A 10,000-nucleotide genomic window follows, 5' to 3' on the forward strand; every position below is an offset into this window, starting at 1 on the left:
ATATACAAGGAAAATAAAATGAGAAAATGAAAGAAAAAAATGAAGTAGAGAAAGAAGGAAATCGAATACGCTTTCACTCACTCACTCACTCACTCACTCACTCACTCACTCATTAACTAACTGACTACCGAACTAATTACATACGAGGAATACAATTAAGTAGGCAAGAATGAATGAAGCAGCGAATTTAAAAAGAAAGAATGAAAGAAAAAAGGAATGTATGAAAGTAAGAATGGAACGTAAGTCTAGGCGGATTAGAATGATGGAAAGAACGTAGGTAGGAAGAAAGGAAGGAAGATAGGAACGTAAGGACGGACGGAAGAAAGAAAGTAAAGAAAGAAAAAAAGAATCAATTGATCTCAACTCACACACACACAAAAAAAAAAATAAAGCAATCAGTCGGTCGTGCAATAATGAGAAAAAAAAACTAACTAATTTATTATAATGGAGTAGCAATGAATTATTACCAAAAGTTAATAGAGAGAAAAATAATTAAATAAACATACACAAGTCACTTATAGGTTATGCTAAGGGTAGGAAGGAAGGGAAAGGGAGTAAGGGAGCTAAGGTTAAGGGAGGTTAAGGGAGGGTAAGGTAAGGGAGGAATGAATGAAATCAGAGGGTCAACAGGGGAGTCCATGGTCAACACGGTCGGTACATGCGTGGGCGGCGGGAAAGGTAAAGGTCAAGCAGAATGGGGTCACAGTCAGGTCAGGTTAGGTCAGAATGAAGGTGAATGTTGGACGAAGCTTCATTATGTAATACCGGATGGAGGGAGAGAGAGAGAGAGAGAGAGAGAGAGAGAGAGAGAGAGAGAGAGAGAGAGAGAGAGAGAGAGAGAGAGAGAGAGAGAGAGAGAAGAGAAGAGAAGAGAAGGGAAGGAATGGAATTTAAGGGAAGGGAAGGAAGGAAGAAAGAAAGAAAGAAACAGAGAGAGAGAGAGAGAGAGAGAGAGAGAGAGAGAGAGAGAGAGAGAGAGAGAGAGAGAGAGAGAGAGAGAGAGAGAGAGAGAGAGAGAGAGAGAGAGAGAGAGAGAGAGAGAGAGAGAGAGAGAGAGAGAGAGAGAGAGAGAGAGAGAGAGAGAGAGAGAGAGTCCACCTAATCAACCTTACCCCCAACACACACTAACAGTTCCTTCTTCCTTCCTTCCTTCCTTCAGTAATGTCCGTGTGTTTAGCGTCCCCCTAAGCTCCCCCCTGATCCTCTTTCCCATCAAGTTAATACTCACGAGGCGGGAATCTTAATGTAATAAGCGTGCAATCTTCATGCTAATTATTTCCTTGGCGCGAACGTTCATTAGGGAATATATTTAATGGATGGGCTGTTGTCGTTGTTGTTGTTATTGTTGTGGTGGTGGTTTTCGGGAATGTTTTTTTTATTATTATTTAGTTAGGAAAACATTTAATGGATGGGCTGTTGTTGCTGTTGTTTTTGTTGTTGTTGTTTTCGGGAATGTTTTTTGTTATTTAGTTCGGAAAATATTTAATGGATAGCTGTTCTTGTTGTTGTTGTTAATGTTGTTTTCTCTTGAATGTATTTGTTTATTATGTTTTTTTTTTTATCCTGAAATCGTGTAGAAACATATTAATTTTTCTTTCTTTATTATTTTTTTGTTTCTCTGTCGTCAAAATATGGAAGGGGATTTAAACGATTTTGAAATATCGCGTAGAAACACATTTCTTTCTTTCTTTTCTTCTTTCTTTATATGTTTGTTTGTTTGTTTCTCTTAAAAATATGAAACAAGATTCATTAAACGATTTTAAAATATTTCCACTTCAACGTTTTTGTCCTTATTTTATTTGCATTTATTTTTTCTATCTGTAACCTTGCGTGTAAATCTTTCGCTCACAACCCCAGCATCAGGTCAGGAGGAGGAGAAACAGGAGAAGAAAAAAAAATGAGAGAGCGTGGCCCGGCATAGCACGTGTTCCCGGCAGGCGTCTCAGAGTGCTTGCTGGTAATTGTGGGGCCGAGGGAGAGAGGAAGGGAGGCTGCCGAGCTTATTCAAGGCGACTCCTCACCTTCAATACGCGGTTCTCCAGGAGGGTTATATAACGACGGTGTGGGTGTCATGCGCGTGTTAGGTAGAGGAGGAGGAGGTGGAGGAGGTGGTAGTGGTGGTGGTGGTGGTGGTGAAGATGTATGTTCAGCTGAAGATGGAGGGGCTGGTAGTGGAAGCGGAAGTGGTGGAGGTGATGTGGAGGAGGAAAAGGAAGAGTAGGAAAAAGGAGAGGAAAAGGAAAAGAAGAAAGAAAAACAAGATATATGAGAAGAAGAAAAAGAAAAAGACGAATCAGAAGAAGAAAAGAAAGAACAGGAAGAAAAAAAAAGAAAGAAAAAGAAAAGAAAAAAGAAAGTTTGATATATATTACTTTTCAATATCAACACCACCACCACCACCACCACCAACAACAACAACAACAACAACACCCTTCCCCCCTGTTCCTGTGCAAACCGAGGAGCGGAAAGCAAAGTCTGGTACCTGCCGTCTTAACTCTCTCTCTCTCTCTCTCTATCTGCTCAAATAAGAGAGAGAGAGAGAGAGAGAGAGAGAGAGAGAGAGAGAGAGAGAGAGAGAGAGAGAGAGAGAGAGAGAGAGAGAGAGAGAGAGAGAGAGAGAGAGAAAATACTTGTAACATTTCTTTTTTTTTTCTTGTCGATTTTTATGTTGACTTTATATATTTCCAGAAAGATATACAGGAAGAGGAAGGAGAGGAGGAGGAGGAGGAGGAGGAGGAGGAGGAGGAGGAGGAAGAGTGCACAATATTTTTCAATAACTGTGAATGTTGTTGGAAGGAAGTGTGTCCATAATGGAAGAGAGAGAGAGAGAGAGAGAGAGAGAGAGAGAGAGAGAGAGAGAGAGAGAGAGAGAGAGAGAGAGAGAGAGAGAGAGAGAGAGAGAGAGAGAGAGAATGACACACACGAATGATGGGAGCAAGTTGAATAGCAGAGAGGAAAGGAGAGGACAAAAGAAGAGGAAAGGAACGAGAACGAAAATGAAAAATGAATAGGAAGTGATTTTGTTGCAGGGAGTCGTTAGCAGCGAACCCCAAAAGAAGGATGAACAGTTGGGTGAGTCGTAAGCTGACTGGGATTCGAACCTTGGCCCGGGAATTCGTAGCTAGGCGCGCTAACCTTCGCTCCACGGAATAGGGAGGAGTGGATGATCAGGAATTAGGAAGGAGAGGATGATGGGAAGGAAGGAAAATAATAATGGCCATCTTTCCTTCCTTCCTTCCTTCACTCCTTCATTCATTCAATCATTTATTTCATCTTTGTCCTTCTTTTCCTCCTTCCTTCCTTGTGTTCGTCCGTCCTTTCCTCCTCTTTGTCTTCCTTTCTTTCCTCCTTCTTTTCATCTGTACGCCATTTTTCTTTCTTCCTTCATACCTTCCTTCTTTCCTTCCCTTCTTCAAGTCTTCCTTCCCTCCCACTATCTTTCCTCCCCCTATCTCTCTCTTTCCATCCTCCCTGTTTCCTTTTTCTTCCACTCTTCCTCTCTCATTCTTCCCTTCCTTCCTTCCTTCTTCTCTTCTCTCCTTGAATTCCTCTTTCTATCTTCCCTTCCTTTCTTCTATATCTCTCTCTATCCTTCCCTTCCTTCCTAAACCCTACCTTTCCTTCCTCTCTCCCTCCCTACTTTCTCTCCCACCGATTATCTCTCTTCTCTTCCTCTCTCAATCCCTCCTCTCCCATCCTCTTTCTCCTCCGTCCATTCCTGAACTCTCCACTCCTTCCCTCCCCTTCTCTCTCTCCTCTCGTGGTCAACACCTGATACTCCGGCTGGCCAGGTGGGTCGCCGCAGCGCTCTCTACCCTACACAAGGCGGCGTGCTGGGCTCTGCGGCGCGTGGCTCCTCCCGCCGCCCCGAGCCTCCCGCCGCTGTCTCGCTGTCACATGTTACCTGTCCTCTTTTGGCTTGCTGGTAGGGTTGTGAGGGATAGATTTGCGTCCTTTTCATTTTTCTTGCTGTTCCTCTTTCTCCTGCTTCTTCGACTTCCCTTCCTCCTCTTCTCCTCCTCCTCTTCCTCCTGGTTCTGTTTCTCCTTTCTCTCGTTTTCCTTATTTTTCTCCTTTCCTCCTCCTTCTCCTCCTCCTCTTCTTCCTGTTGTTAGTTTTCCTCCTAATTTTGGTTTTTATTCCTCTCCCTTTCCTTCTTTTTCTTCTTTTTCTCCTTTTGCTTCTTATTCTTCTCTTTCTTTTTATCCTTTTTCGCCTTCTCTTCCTTTTTCTCTTCCTCCTCCTCCTCCTTTTACTCTCTGCCTCCTCCTCTTCCTCTTCCTCCTCCTTCTTTTTCCCCTTCTCATCCTCCTTTTTTTTTATCCTTTTAATCATATTCATCGTTCTACCTCACCTCCTTCTCATTGCTTTCCTATTCCTCCTCATATAGAACTATTTATTATTTATATTTCCTTATCCACGAGCTGCAGGAGCGTCCCAGCTGATATCTCTCTCCCTTGACTGTCTCTCGCCTTCCTGATCGTTCCTAAAATAAGAGGATAAAGAGGATGAAAAGTGTGGTAAAAGTGTGATTAATATGCAAAGTTTAGTCATGAAAAGACGTCGATGAGATATACGAAATACAAAAGACCTTAGTAAGTTTTCTGGAAAGTATAATGGGATTGACTCCTCGGAAAGCACTTTAACAGCAGCGAAGTAAATTAGATATGCAGTGAACATTTGCCTTATCAATGAATACATGCAAGAAGTGAGTTAGATACAGTGAACATTTGCCTTATCACTGAATATATGGATGAAGTAAGTTTGATAATATATTGAACATTTACCTTATCAATAAATATATGGAAGAATCAAGTACAATTTTGTGAACATTTACCGGTACAGGACTTAAACAGGACTTAAACAGGAACACAATCTTTACTATTTTACTATTATCTCATTATTCTCGTATTCTCGTTCTCTATTGTAATATTCTCAATGAAAAATATACTTTCGCTTCCCTGATTACCGACTACCTTCCTCATACATCCGACATGGCACCCAGAATATCATATCTTTATCTTTCGCTCACAAACCCAGCATCAGGTCAAGACGAGGAGGAGAAAAGGGGAAAAGAAGGAAAAGAAAAAGTGGGAGATAGAGGACGAGAAGGATATATACAAAAAGTAAGTTAGATTTCCTGAATATTTACCGCATCAGGTCAGGAGGAGGAGGAGAAGGAGAAAACAAGGAAAAGAAGAAAAAAGAGGAAGAAGAAGGGGGAGAAAGAAGAGGAGGAGAATATATGCAAGAAGTAAGTTATATTTCTTGAACCTTTACCGGATGAGAACTTAAATCTTTCGCTTACAACCCCAGCATCATGTCAGGAGGAGGAGAAAAAGGGGAAAGGAAGGAAAACGAGAAAAAAAGGGATAAGAAAGGAGGAGAAAGAGGACGAGAAGGAAGGAAGTTAGGAAGGAAGGGAGGGAAGAATGAGAGAGGAAGAGTGGAAGAATAAGGTTACAGGGAGGATAGAAAGAGAGAGGAAGAGGAAGGAGAGAAGGGAAGAAAAGTACAGATGAAAGGAAGGACGGAGGAATGGAAGAGAAACAGGAGGGAAGAACGGACGAACATAAGGAAGGGAGGAAAGGATATTAGCAAAAAGTTAGAGTGGGAGGGAAGGTGGGATTGAAGAAGGGAAGGAAAGTACAGATGAAAGGAAGGATGGAGGAATGGAAGAAAAAGAGAAGGAAAGAATGGACCAACACAAGTAAGGAAGGAAGGAAGGGAGGAAAGGATATTAGCAAAAAGTTAGAGTGGGAGGGAAAGTGGGATTGAAGAAGGGAAGGAAAGTACAGATGAAAGGAAGAACGAAAGATTGAAAGAAAAAGGAGAAAGAACGGACCAACACAAGGAAGGAAGGAAGGAAGGAAGGAAGGAAGGAAAGGATATTAGCAAGAAGTCTGATTGGGAGGGAAGGTGGGATTGAAGAAGGGAAGGAAAGTACAGATGAAAGGAAGAACGAAAGATTGAAAGAAAAAGGAGAAAGAACGGACCAACACAAGGAAGGAAGGAAGGAAGGAAGGAAGGAAGGAAAGGATATTAGCAAGAAGTCTGATTGGGAGGGAAGGTGGGATTGAAGAAGGGAAGGAAAGTACATATGAAAGGAAGAACGGAAAATTGAAAGAAAAAGAGGAGGAAAGGACGGACCAACACAAGGAAGGAAGGAAGGAAAGGATATTAGCAAAGATCATAATGAAAGATGAAATGAAGAACGAAAGAGAGAGAAAGAAAAAGAGAAAGAAAACACAACACAGGGAAAGAAGAAGGAAGGAAGGAAAGGATATTAGCAAAGATCATAATACACACTAACCTCGTTATGCCAAACCATGTCTTTAATTAGGTTCGAGATAGCTATTTGCCTTCCTATTAATTAGTCCCAGTGCGCCCTTCCCCGTCTCTTAATTAGCGTCTTAAGGCAATGCTCATAACCCGCCTTAAGGGACTCTGCGACAACCAAGGCGACACTGATTTTGTTGTTGTTGTTTTCCTTTGCATTAAATAACTTATCTTTTTTTCTGTTCACGACGCTTCTTCTTCTTCTTCCTCTTCTTCTTCTTCTTCTTTTCTTGTTCTCTCTCTCTCTCTCTCTCTCTCATAATTGTGTAAATGAGCAAGTTAATACATGAGTTAGTTAATGAGAGAGAGAGAGAGAGAGAGAGATGGGTCTTACGTAGGTTCGTAAGAGAAGTCCTAGCAATGTAAAGATTCTCTCTCTCTCTCTCTCTCTCTCTCTCTCTCTCTCTCTCTCTCACTCTCCTCCTCCTCTTCCTCCTCCTCCTCCTCCTCCTCCTCCTCCTCGTAAATTGGAGGGAGGCACGTAAGCAGTTTGACACGAGCTCCCTCGAGGCTATAAACAATGAGCGTGAACTTGCCCTTGAAGGAGGAGGAGGAGGAGGAGAAGGAGGTGGAGGTGGTGATGGTGGCGGTGGTGGTGAAAGAGGTGGTGATGGTGCCCCCGTAAATATTATTGGTGTAGTGACGGTGGTGGTGATGATGGTGTTGTGTGTGTGTGTGTGTGTGTGTGTTTAAGTAACCGGGGTGTATGGGAAAGACTTAGAAGAGATACATTTCTGCCCTACGGTGTGTGTGTTATGTGTGTGTGTGTGTGTGTGTGTGTGTGTGTGTGTGTGTGTGTGTGTGTTTGTGTTTGTTTCACCCGTCCCTTCCTCCCTCCTCTGATTGGTTGTATATCTCTGGCTAAGTGGACGGGAGAGAGGGAGGCTGAGAGGGATTGTGAGAGGAATGGAGTAAGGTATTGGAGGACCCCCTTAACCCATTCTATCTCTGTCCCATATTCCTAACTTTTATTTTTTGTTTGTTTGTTTCGGCCTGTGACACTTCCAGGCTTTCTTAGTGGGGCCTGATGGTCGGCCCCACCCTATCATGGCTTACACACCCACATGTAACAAAGCTTTCGTAGAAGTTGTTTGTATTTCCATGGATGGTGTATTGTGATTCTGACTAACGTTCTTTTTTCTTGTGTTCCAGGTACGTGTGTGTGTGTCTACCTGTAATTAGTGCCCGCAGGTGAGTGGCGGAGGCGGAATGGAGGCTCAGGTGACAGGTAAACAGTGCGTGTGTGTGTGCCGGATCAGTGTGCTTGGTGTAGTCTTGCCCTGCCGTGGGTGTGCGTTTAGGAAGCACCAGCGCGTGAGATTGTTATTCCCGCCACCCGCAGAACCGGATCGGGGAGCTTTGCCAAGTATCGACAGCACGGCAGAGGAGGGCTAATATTTCCCCCTGTTTTAGTTCTTCCTTTAAAAGTGTTCCGGGTTTAGAGAGAAGGAATTGATTTTCACTGTTTTCCTTTTTCTTTATTTTTTGCATATCTTTTTTCGAAACCAAGCAAAGGATGGCTAATATTTTCCCGCCTTTTTTTTTTGAAAGTTGTTTAATTAAAAATGTTTAGGCCTAGAAGAGGGATTTGGATATGTATCTTTACTATACATACTTAAGGCTGTTTTCGCTTTGTTTGTTTGTTGTTGTTGTTGTTCTTCATTGGGTTTGTAGGTTTTAAAAGAAGGATATGATTTTATACTTATTTTTGCATATCTATATTTTTTGTGCTTGAAGAGAAAATATAAACGAGGATAATGGAGTGAGATGAATGATAAATATGAAAGAAATCAAGATATATGAATTAAATTGAGAAAGCAGAAAAAGAAAAGAGAAAAGAAAGGAAATGATAAGACAGGAAGAGATAAAAAATAAGGAAAACAGATGAAAGTAAGGAAATACATGGATGAAAAATACGAAGAAAAAAATTAAGCATGTTGCATGTTTAGTAGAAGGGTATGAATTCTACTTTTCCTTGAGGTTGGTTTTAGTTTGCACATCTTTATTTTTTTTAGTTCTTTAATAGTGTTGCTGGAGGTTTAGAAGAAGCATTTGATATCCACTTTTTTTTAGGTGCAGTAAGAATATACGTTTCCTCGGTGCAAAGGTTAGCGTCCCAAACTACGAATCACCTGGTCAGACCACGCGCAGCTGTTGCCATGTTCCCAATTTACGTTCACAATAAGAAGACGTAAATTTGATATATAACAAAAGCCAACTCTCAGATAATAATGGATATATATATATTTTCCTTACATGGTCGAAGAGAATGTTTATAAAAGAAAAAAGTAATCGTCTCAAACTTCCCGGAAAGATTGCATAGACTTATCAAAGCGTTCTCTTGCAAATTTATAATAGTGCGGAGCTCGTGTGTTGTTGTTGCCAGGAGTTTAAATACGAAGTTATGAAGGATGTCTGAATTTTAAGTTTAGCGTTAATCGTAAAAACTTCTTCTTGGCAAAACTTCCTTCTTCCTCCTCCTCGCTATTTTTACTTCGGTTTCTCGGTAACTACTCTCTCTTTATTTATTTTTTTGGCTTATTTCTCTTCGTGTTGTTTACCATGTTTCCCTATTCTTCCATTTTATCTTTCTTTTATTCCCGTTTTTCCTCTCGCCCTTCGCTTAATTCTTCTTACTTCCTATTCTTCTTTAATCTCCTTTCATTCTTCTTTATTCACTCCCCTTCATCATCCTTTCCAATTTTCCCTGTTCTTCTTTCTCCTTACCCTTTTTCCCTTCCTTTCTTCTTTTTTTCTTTTTTCCTCTCTCCCTTCGCTTCCCTCTTCATACATCCTAATCTTGTTCCTCATCTTCCTCTCCTACCATTTCTCTTTGTTTTTGTTTTATTTCCATTCGTCTACCTGACCGTCTTCCTCTCTTTTTCTTCCATACCTTTTTAACTTCCTTTCTACTTTGTTCTTTCCTCTTCCTTTCGCCCTTTGCTTCCTTCTCCTTATTGCTCTTCGTCTCCCTCCTCGCTTTTTATGATTTCTCTGTTTTATTTCTCTCATCCTTACCTTTCTTCCCTTATTCTTCCGCCTTGCATTCTTACCTTTTCTTCGTCTTCTTCCTTTCTTCCTTCTTTTGTCCTCCAGTTCATTCTTCTTACTTCTTATTATTCTTCCTTTCCATCCTCTTTTTCTATTACTCCTCTTTGTTTTATTTCCCTCTCCAACTAACTAACTAACTAACTAACTCTAACTTTTATCTGCCTAGTCGTGGTTTAAGTGTCTTCATAAATCCCTTTCCTTGCCTGAGTGTAGTAACGCGTATGTAATAGTTTATCCTTCCAAAAAGATATGTAGGTCAAGTTAACTAGTGTGTATGGGAAAGGGTACGAAGGGATACATTTTCTGTCCTGCTATGTGTGTGTGTGTGTGTGTGTGTGTGTGTGTGTGTGTGTGTGTGTGTCGTGAGTCAGAGCACACGGAGTTAAGAGAGATACGTAAAAGACTGTTCAAGCGTGACACTCTAACGGGTTTTGCTGACTCACGCTCGTGTCTCAGCCTCGTCCTGCTGCTGCTGTAATCCCCCGCTCAGCAGTGTGTGTGTGTGTGTGTGTGTGTGTGTGTGTGTGTGTGTGTGTGTGTGTGTGTGTGTGTGTGTGTGTGTGTGTGTGTCGGTTATCTCTCCTTACAGTCTTGGGTCCATCGTGTTGTT

The sequence above is a fragment of the Eriocheir sinensis genome, chromosome 15 (genome assembly GCF_024679095.1).
Source record: "Eriocheir sinensis breed Jianghai 21 chromosome 15, ASM2467909v1, whole genome shotgun sequence".
Classification (NCBI taxonomy): Eukaryota; Metazoa; Arthropoda; class Malacostraca; order Decapoda; family Varunidae; genus Eriocheir; species Eriocheir sinensis.